The 8,637-nt window shown below is 45.7% G+C and overlaps 1 protein-coding gene across 3 annotated transcripts in view; it reads left to right on the top strand.

Moving 5' to 3' along the window:
• The first annotated feature begins 1,834 nt into the window (after positions 1-1,834).
• ZBTB38 (zinc finger and BTB domain containing 38) overlaps positions 1,835-8,637 on the top strand; it is a 75,977-nt gene continuing 69,174 nt past the window's right edge. For 2 of the 3 annotated variants that reach the window (XR_009221763.1, XR_009221764.1), the window contains exons 1-2: positions 1,835-2,215; positions 3,284-3,357. The gene's annotated coding sequence lies outside the window, so the exon portion shown is untranslated. The remainder of the gene's footprint in view (positions 2,216-3,283; positions 3,358-8,637) is intronic. The other variant, XM_058551910.1, reaches the window with a different exon arrangement.

Raw genomic sequence — 8,637 nt, 5'->3', positions numbered from 1 at the left:
CTCAGAGTGGCAACTGGCAGAGCTCCCAGAACAGGTAACTACACAATGTCCCCGGCTATCAGAGGCATCGATGTCCTGAGCCAAGGACAGGGGTCTCGTGACCAGACACCCCGCCCCACAGTGGGATGGAAAGCTGTGGAGTGGCATTGTTGAGGAGGCCACCAACACCTCCCTCCCTGCTTCCGCAAGGGGCTGGACAGTCCTGGCTTTTGTCTTCCTCCTAGAATGAGACATTTACCCTAGGGGAATCATGGAAAAGTACAAACCACAGAATCATAAACCACAGAGGGAGGAGGTACCTCCGAGGTCATCCTTATCCTGGGCCCAGGCATCCCCATAAGTGGATGGTCTCCTCCTCACCTTGGCTTAAACACAGCCACTGGCGGGACTCTTGTTTAGTCCCGGAAAGGCAGCTGATTCCTGGCCTGGCAGTGCTAAGGGCGGTGACTACCACTGTCAAGTCCAGCGCTGTTCCCTGTCTCTTCCAGCCCCTCCTCATACTTTGAAACCACACTGCAGTTCCAGCTCCTTCTCTAGGTCTCGGGGTCTTTGAGAGGCTGAGATGTCTTTCTTCCCTGCAGTCTTCTTCCTGCCCCAGACTTGTGCCTTTTGCTGCACTGACCCTCCCACCTACACCCATGAGGCCAGGGGACAGTAAAGACAAGTCTGGGCCTCAGCTCCTCTGAGGTACTCCGTCCACTGTGCTCTCAGACTCTGCATCCGCCACACGCCACCAGACCTCCCTGGCTTTGTCTTCCGGTTCTAGCTTCTCACCCCGACTTGGACCTGAGAACAGACTCACCCTCCTGGCCGCTCTGGCTATCCCACCAAGTCTCAGACCTGGTGTCAACCCATCAAGGGGGCCTGAGGCCTACCACCTTAGACAGAACATCCCTAATTGTTCCACTGTTTCCTGGGAGGATTTGGTTTCAAGCCCCATCGTTACTCTTATCTCCCCTCACCTGAGCAGGCTGCCCTTCAATATCCATTCGTCACTCCAGCCACTCAGCACAGTGGTTAAGAACACAGCATTTGAGATCAGATGATCCAGGCTCTGCCGCTAACTAGCTGTGAGAATTTAAAGAAGTGTCTTACTCTCTCTGAGCATCCATTTCCTCATCTATAGAACTGGGAATAATAATAGTACCTACTTTATAGTTTTGTCGTGATAATAACAGTAAGTGAAATAATCTTTGTAAAGCACTTAGCACAGAGGCTCGAACATTCACTATACGTGTTCAATATATGCTCTGTACTATTTTATTTTAAAATTGCCGTTTATTCATTCATCATATATTTACTGAGCCTGCTGCCAGGCACTGGGATATAAATACCCGTCTTAATGATGGTGCCCTCTTACAGCCAGGAGGTGCGAGTTCACATTGGCACTGAGGCCCAGGCCACCACATAGAGGCAGAGGAGAATAGACACTGACCACTGGGTAATGCCCAGTGAGGGCGACAAGAGCGCCTTCCACCTTTCCACGTCTCTCAGGACAGCACTGCGACTCCCCGGGTGAGGCGGCACGGCACGGAAGAAGGGAGACGCCAGAGGGGGAGGTGAGAAATCCCCAGAGAAACACCGTCCCTGCTTCTTTCTCTCTTTGACAGAGAGCGGCCATGCCTCTGCCATGCAGGAGGGTGACGTCCCTTGGGGAGGCCTTGCTGAATCTGCCTGGGACTGTTCCGGAAGGAAGAAGGGCGGCCGGGGGTGGGGAGGCGGCAGGAATGTTCTCCTGGCCTGCTGCTCAGTACAGGCGAGTGTGCCGAGAGGAGGGCCTCTGGACATCAAAGGTTCCTTTTGTCCCCTTCCGAGTGGCAGGGCAGCCCGGCCGCTGGCGATGACTCAGGCCCGGCCCTGACGTCACCCACGCCCGGCCACTGGCCTCCCTTTGCAGCCAGGAAACTGGCTGGGGAGGAGCACTCGCAGCTGCAGCAAATCTCAAAATAAGGAGACAACTGCCTTTCTCCTCCTCATCTCCCCCAGCACACCTTTCTTTTCTTTTCTGCTGTTGTTTTTTTTTTTAAGCCTCATGGAAGGTTTTACTTGTAGATCAACTTTCAAAATGTAGGAAGTCAGAATGTGTGACATCATCAGAAAAATATGTGGAGCTGCTCTCGACAAGAAGTGAAGAACTCAGAGCAAGGAAGCGGTTATAACTCCTGAGCCCAGGGAGTTGGCAGCGTCTGGGTTTCAGAGGAGCCAGCGCCTCCGAGTAAGTCAAGGCCCACCCGGCCCCCTTGCTCAGTGCCCTTCACTGTGGGGCGCCATCTTGTTCCCTGACACCTTCGGCGGGGCAGGCCAGAGGGAGGGAGTGGGCACTCCAGTGGAGAGACCCTCCAAAGACAGCACCGAAGGGATCTCTCTCTCCTCCGCAGGACCAGACAAGAACGCATTTCCTCTCCAAAAAAAAAGAAAAGAAAATGGCCCAACCGTGCCTTCCCCCATCAACCCTCTTGTTTTGTCTCCTCTTCTTCCTCCTTCCGCCCTCGTGCTCTGTTTTGGACTGCCAGAATGTTTGTTCAGAGCTATGAACTGTTTGCTTCCTGAATCGTATACTGGGTAATCAGACACAAAAATAAACCCTATTCTGGACAAATACGTGCCCTGTACCGTCGAATGGTATTTTCGCACTTAGCCTGGTAAAAGATGGCAGCTCTGATGAGAGAACGCCCACCACCTTTGCAGAGCGTGTTTCTGGCTGTCTCTGGTTGTCCTGGTGCGCACACCTCCATTGTCTCATGGCCCTGTACAGAGAGCTTATTTTCATTCCTACTTGTGCCATTGCATCTGAGATAATATTAAACACAAAGACAGATTATAATGTATCTTTGGTGTCTGTTATAATTTCACCTGAAAAATCTTAAGTCTTTGCATAGCCTATAATTTTACCAGCTCTGAGAGTTCCTACCCAAGAAAGTTAAGTTCCCGAGAGAAAAGTTTTACATGTACATAAGAACTACAGAGCACATCGGCACAGAAATCATACCCAGTTTTCCTGGCTTCCGGTCATCCCAAGTCAGCGTCTAGTCTTTTTGTGTAGCTTACTTAGCAGAGTAGAATTGTTCTTTATAAATTGTTTTATAATGACTGGGGCAGGGGAGAGGGTACATTTTTAAAAATGAATCATTTTAAAGGCAATAGGGAAGCTTAATATTTACTCGAAAACAGTGGCAAATTCCTTTGTAAACTGACAGCACCCTTTGGAAATTAACCATTACACTCTCAAATATCTGTTTTGTAGGTCTTACATTTTACTTTTTGTTTGATTTTTATATATCAGGTTGTCTTGAAGTGAGGCTCTGCTGAACTACCGTTCTTCTGGCTGCAAGATCTAAATGCTGTCCCACTAATTTGGTGAGTGTCATCTGTCCCTAATGGCTGCTTAAATTTAAGTTTACTAATTTTATTCTTTTGGTTTGTAGTATGATTTAAGGAAAGGGGAGAAGGCACAGGGACTTCTGCATGCAATGATAACAGCTATGTCAAAGAGGATAAGTAATAGGATAGGCTAATTGCTGTAACAGACGGAAAAATGTATAATGGCTCAAACACAATACAAGTTTATTTCTTGCTCATGTAACAGTACAGGCTAATGGGGCAACTCTCTTTCACGCACTCATTCAGAGACACAGATTGAGAGAGGCTCCACTTTCTGCAGTGCGTGGTTTTCAAGGTTGCCTGGGATTGTCTCCACTCCCCAGTAGAAGAGGAAAAGAGCGTGAAAAAGTACACATGGAAAGTTTTCATGGGCCATGCCTAGAAGTGTTGCACAACACTTCTACTCACATTCTGTTGACTAAAACTCAGTCATATGACCACATCTAACTGCAAAGCTATCTGGGAAATACAGACCCTAGAGGGGTGGCAGCTACTTCCCAGTGATAGCTCTGGAGAGTTTCTGGAGAAGAAGTAGTCCTCTCTGGCACAGCATAATAAGGAACTTAGAGATGCTCAAGGATAAGGTAGCATAATGAAGCAGTGGGAGAAGTAAAAAATTATCATCTATACAGAGTTCCCTAACTGACACTTTTAGGTAATGTCTGGCCATGTGAGCAAGGAACACACGTGGTGAGATTTTTGTGTGTGTGTGTGAGGAAGATCAGCCCCGAGCTAACATCCATGCCAATTCCCCTCTCTTTTTTTGCTGAGGAAGACCGGCCCTGAGCTAACATCTATTGCCAATCCTCCTCCTTTTTTCCACTTTTTCTTCCCAAGGCCCCAGTAGATAGTTGCATGTCGTAGTTGCACATCCTTCTAGTTGCTGTATGTGGGACGCGGCCTCAGCATGACCGGACAAGCGGTGCGTCGGTGCATGCCTGGGATCCGAACCCAGGCCGCCAATAGCGGAGCGCGTGCACTTAACCGCTAAGCCACAGGGCCGGCCCCTATGGTGAGATTTTTTTTAAGATACATCTGTCCGTGTCTGTTCCCCCAACTTTGAGCCCCAGTGGTCTATAGGAAAGCTCATGGTTTCTTTATCTCATGGTTCTGTCTGCTCCTGGGGACTTTGGGAAGCTACCCTGTGTGATCTGCTCCAGGTCTTAGCATACTTTTTAATCTTGGGAGGAGGGGGAGAGTATCCCTTATTAAGATGGGATATTCAAACCAAGTTATTAGAGAAACATTTAAAAGTAGACTAAAAAGACTCATGCTGGGGAGATTAATATTACGCTAAGGATTTGATATATAATTCTAGCTTGTTCTTTTCAGGAAAAGTTTCAAAACTTCTACTGAAACAATGAGCAGTAAGGTTATAAGCCCTGTTTGGAGAACTCCAAACTAATTTTATATTTTGTGTAGCCTTTTCACCATTGTTGGTCTTAGTGCGGTATTCCCCTCACTGGTAAATATCAGGAACCATATGGTGGGTGCATTTATGATGCCCTTAAGGCATCATAAAGACCTCCAATAAAAATGGACTACATGTGCTCACTTCAGCAGGAAGTATACTAAAAATGGACTGCAGTCTTTGCCTGAGTTGCCTGGTACCTAGTTCTCTAGCTTTGTTGTCAATATCTGGCTAGACACCTGTTTCTGATTAAATTTTGCCCCTCGACTTGACATTTCTGGCAGCCACACCCACGTCCTGAAGAACACACATTGTCCATTGTGTGGGAAGGCCAGCTACCAGCTGATCTGACACAGCCTCTCGGGCTCTCATGGAGCCTGATACCTGGACTAGTCTCCTGTTACTGCTGCCTCGCCTCTGCCCAGTCCCCTCATGCTAGGAGTGGGCTAAAGAGGAGTGGAATAGAATAACAAGTTGATTTGTTGCAAAAATGCTTCCACCTCTGAAACTCCATTTTCTTGGGTTGGTGGGTCCTGAAAGTGTCTTCTAAGTCGAGAGCTGGCTAGGCTAGTGGAGTAAGCTAAAGGTAAGACCAGGTTGAATGGGGAATGCAGTGCCTGCTAGAAGGATGCAGCCAAAGGAGTAAAGTGAGAACAAGTACCAGCTTTCAAAAGCTGGAGCTAAGTGAGCACAATCTATTGCTGGAAGTCCCAGCCTAACAGAGCCTCCAGGAAGGGCAGGGCCAAAGGCTACAGTCAAGGAGAAAAGGCGTCAAGGTCCATTCACTTGGGAGACTTGGTAGTCACAGCTTATTAGTTTCAACTGTCATGTGATAACGACTCCTCAAAGCATTAAGTATGTAGGCATGGACATATGAGTACGTGTGTGGAGGTGATGAGGTGGTGTCAACCTCACAATTTCTAATGTCTAGCTGCACAGCATGGCAGGGGGAGGTGTACAAGCGCCAAATCAGAATTTCACTACTGTCAACACGACCCCTCCACAGTGTCGATACAGCAAGCTGGGTGACCTCACAGCCACGCCACCAAGGCAGGGGTAACGAATATACGCTGTGAATATTTTGATCTTCCACATTTTCAAAAAAGCCTCAAAGTAGACATCATGGGAAAAGTTAGACTTTCTTGAGCTTCCTTAACTTCAATTTTATATTTTATTATTTTTTAAATTTCTAATTCCACAGGAGGGGGATAATTCAAATTTGGGGCACCATAGGCTTTTTAGAGCTTAGGTCATCTAAAGAGCTTAGCCTGGACCTGTTGATCCATGATGAGCAGACATGGGCTGAGCATAGCAGGCTGACAGAGGCAGTGCCTGGACCACTTGGTTATTTTTAACCTCAGAGGTTTTCTAGTTTTCAAAGCACAGAAGTACAAGCCCCCTTCTTACCTGGGCTCAGCATTATAAATGTTCTATTACTCCCTTTAGAGGATTTTGCAATAAGGCCACGTCATATTCAGCAAAGCTAAGAATTCATGGTAATAGGGCTTTGTAATTTCTCATGCTGAAATCCCCTGACTTCTTGTCAAGAACGAATTTGGAAAACACCACCCTGAAGACTTCAGGGTTTTGTTTTTAACTCAAGAAGCCTCTGGTTTTCATCAGAAATTTAAAGCTTCCTCCCGCCTCCGAATTGGTATTTTTCAAGAAGGTAAAACTGAAATTCTGTCAGAATAAGTATAAGGTAATACATGTGAAATGGTTTGGGCAACTTAGAAAAATGCACGGCAAGTCAAGGTGTTGATGGAAGCAATTACCATAATTATGGTCAAAATTGGTGTTTTGGCTTTTGGTATTGCTATTAATATTGTAATTATCATTATTTTCATTTTTTTGTCTTTCTAAATTGACTTTCGTCTGAGATCCTTAGCACAAGGCCCTAACTAGCCAAAGCATGTCGTGTAAAAATTTCAAGGACATTTGGAAAGATTTGACTCTAGGCCAGAGCCCTAACTGTGAGGGCTCTGATCTTACTGAGAGAGAGGTTTGATCCAGGATTCACTGAAACCTGTGAGAGAGGATGGATTTGAGCCATCTTTCTGCCAAAAGACCTGCTTCCTGGCATTCTACGGGGCTTCCAGTATATTGGCCAAAGGAGGTTTTAAAAGCACTCCATGGAAGCATTGACTCTGGGTAGTGTCTCCCAAGCCAGAATGGAGCCCATCGTCTGTCCAAAAGCCCCTGCTCGTGAGTGCAGCATGTCTGCTTGGGGTGATGGGGGAGGGGGGGCGGTTATACACAGAGGCGTCAAGCATGAGTTCAACCCAAGAGCGGTAAAGAAGATATGTAAACTGTGAACTCCCCTCCGTGTCCCAGATCCTCTAGTCTGTTATCCTTAATGTGGCAGGAAAGTAGTGTCTAGTGAAAAGGACTTTCTCATTGACCCAAATTCCTTGGCATCAAGTATATCAGGGTACTTCACAAAAGAGAATGTCGCTTAAGATTCACCCCAGGCACCGACTCGGTCTCTCTGTCGTCTGAGTCCTCCTGTAGCCGCCAGGCTATGGCAGGGCTGGACTCCTAAGAGGCCTCTCTTTTCTGTTTTCACTCTACATGAGGCAAATTCCTTTTCTTTTAAAAAATTTATCACTGTTTCTCAAATAGAAGGAGCCATAACTAGTCACTGTACAAAATCTGGTAAATACAGAAAAATATCAAGAAGAAAACAACAATCTCCAGTAATCCAACAACCAAGCAACAATTCAGTATTAACATTTTAGTATATTTATTTCCAATTTTTCATATGTATATATATTTTTTTCTTCTTTTAAAAATTATTGAAATGGTATTTTATATGCTTTTTCATCACCCCACTTATCATTATGTTGTAAACATTTTTCCAAATCACTAAATGGTCTTTGAAAATTTGATTTTTAATGGCTGTGCTTCCATTGCACTGATATGTCTTAATTTATCCATTCTTTTTTTGCTGGACAGTTTGATTGCCTCTACTGTTCTACTATTATAAATATGTAAACATTCTTATAGATAAATCCTTGGTGACATCTTAGGGAAAATTCCTAGAATTGAATTAGTAGGTCAAATGACCTATTTTTAAAGTTCCTGATGCATATTGTAAATTAGCCTCTGTAAAGTTACTATTGTCTATTTCAAAACCTGGGTCCCCTTCAGTTTCTCATGTTAAAATGCATGCTTCTAGGCCCCAGTGGCATCAGAAGCTCTGAGTCAGGGACCAAGGAATGTGCATTTTAATATACCCTCCCAATCCGTATGTACATTAAAGCCTGAGAACTATTGATATGCTGTGTTCAATTCAATAAACATTCATTTCAGCAAACACTTATTACACAGAAAAAAGTTAGGGAAACTTAAGCTAGTATATCTAAACCATAATTTAACTTAAAGGCTCTTTTTTGGCTTCTGAATTTTAGATTTTCCCTTAATCATGGTATGGTATAGTTGAAAGATGGTCAGCCAGGGAGTCAGGAAAACTTATTGTAAATATGAGATAACTGAGAGCCACAATGGTTCCTTTACTCTTTGTGAGATTGAGTGGCAGAGGGAGAACTAGAACTTGAGTAGACAAAGGGCCTGGATCCACCCACCTTCTGGGTAGCAGAGACATGGCACCAGCAAGAACTCTAACTCCTGAAAGGAGCCTTGCCTCCGCCAGGGAACTTTTATCTGCCCTCTGATAGGTGGGACCATATCTCAGGATACGTGTGGGCAGCTCAGTCCCTGTGAGAGGCCCAGGTACCCACCTTGGCTGCCTAATGAGGCCAGACCACTGTGCACCCCAAGCCCTGAGGTGGTAACACTGTAGCTAGACCAAGGAGAACATAGGGCAGCCGCGTAGATCCATGCCA

The sequence above is a fragment of the Diceros bicornis genome, chromosome 2 (genome assembly GCF_020826845.1).
Source record: "Diceros bicornis minor isolate mBicDic1 chromosome 2, mDicBic1.mat.cur, whole genome shotgun sequence".
Taxonomy (NCBI): Eukaryota; Metazoa; Chordata; class Mammalia; order Perissodactyla; family Rhinocerotidae; genus Diceros; species Diceros bicornis.
Note: the sequence above shows the minus strand (reverse complement) of the source record. Positions and strands in the feature narration are given on the sequence as shown.